Below are 1,710 nucleotides of genomic sequence, written 5' to 3' on the forward strand. Positions count from 1 at the left end.
TCCAAAAAGTACATCAATATTACTTAAGTGGCCATATCTCACGGCAGGGTTGCCAGATCGTCAATGTGTTGGACTCGTTGAAAAGGTCTTTTGATAACCTAACCAACGATGGGTTGGATGATGGTCCCGGACTTAGTTTACAAACATTTAAGTGAGATCCGGCTTCCAAAAAGTACATCAATATTACTTAAGTGGCCATATCTCGAGGCAGGGTTGCCAGATCGTCAATGTTTTGGACTCGTTGGAAAGGTCTTTTGATAACCTAACCAACGATGGGTCGGATGGTGGATCCGGACATAGTTTACAAACATTTAAGTGAGATCCGGCTTCCAAAAAGCACATCAATATTACTTAAGGGGCCATATCTCGAGACAGGGTTGCCAGATCGTCAATGTGTTGGACTCGTTGGAAAGGTCTTTTGATAACCTAACCAACGATGGATCGGATGATGGACCCGGACATAGTTTACATACATTTAAGTGAGATCCGGCTTCCAAAAAGTACATCAATATCACTTAAGTGGCCATATCTCGAGACAGGGTTGCCAGATCTTCAATGTTCTAGGCTCGTTGGAAAGGTCTTTTGATAACCTAACCAACGATGGGTCGGATGATGGGCCCGGACATAGTTTACATACATTTAAGTGAAATCCGGATATATGTGAAAACACATTTTTATGTATAACTTTTGAACTACTTATCGAAACTTCAATTTGTATAAAACTCGATCTATGGGACCCTAAACCAAGTCGAATGCAACAGGTTCGGGTCAAATCGGTTCAGCCAGTGCCGAGAAACATGAGCTAGTTTGTTGGTCACATACATACATACACACACACATACACACACACATACACACAGACATTTGTTCAGTTTTCGATTCTGAGTCGATATGTATACATGAAGGTGGGTCTACGACGTTTTTATACAAAGTTCATTTTTAGAGCAGGATTATAGCCTTACCTCAGTGAGGAAGGCAAAAAGACCGATTTCGTAGAGAACTGCTCCAAAGTGAATACTAAACTTTGACGTGATCGTGCAACCTTGTTGCACCTTGTTGATCTTGAATAAATAAAAACCAGAGCATGCAATGTAAACAATAACAAACACGATTTGTTTGGCTAACAATTCTGTGCCTTGTCCCGAGGTTTTGTTTAATTTAGTCGCCGGAATCCCGAGTTATAATTAAAAATGTTAACAGTAGTTGGGCATATACGTGTGTCAAACACGTTCTGAATAAAATCCCTTTGGTTACACTTTTGTTGCACTTACAGCAATTTTCAGGGTGTGTCACGATAGAAACTTTGTTCATATGAAGAGTAACAAAAATGCATGGAGTTTTTTAGATTTTTGTTGAATATTTCAGGGTTGAAATTGATTTTGTTAGATCTGTGAAGATCGAAAGGTGAGACATTTAAAGTTGCACAAAATGGCGACCTTTACTCAATTTGGCTCAAAATGCTAATTCACGTTACAACGGTTAACGAAACATGTTCGATCATCACTATTGATGGAATGCTAACTCATGTCAATCAACTAAAACGGGAAATTTCCCAACAATGCACATGACTTCCGCCAGCCATCGCTTAGTAGTTCACCAAGAAATAATCACCAACAAAAATGTGCAGCACAAATGAACACGGTGAAAATCCTAAACAACTTGAATGCTCAAACTCACGGCAGCTCAGTGATTCGCTTGTTGCTCAATAAA

The sequence above is a fragment of the Culex pipiens genome, chromosome 3, assembly GCF_016801865.2.
Source record: "Culex pipiens pallens isolate TS chromosome 3, TS_CPP_V2, whole genome shotgun sequence".
Taxonomy (NCBI): Eukaryota; Metazoa; Arthropoda; class Insecta; order Diptera; family Culicidae; genus Culex; species Culex pipiens.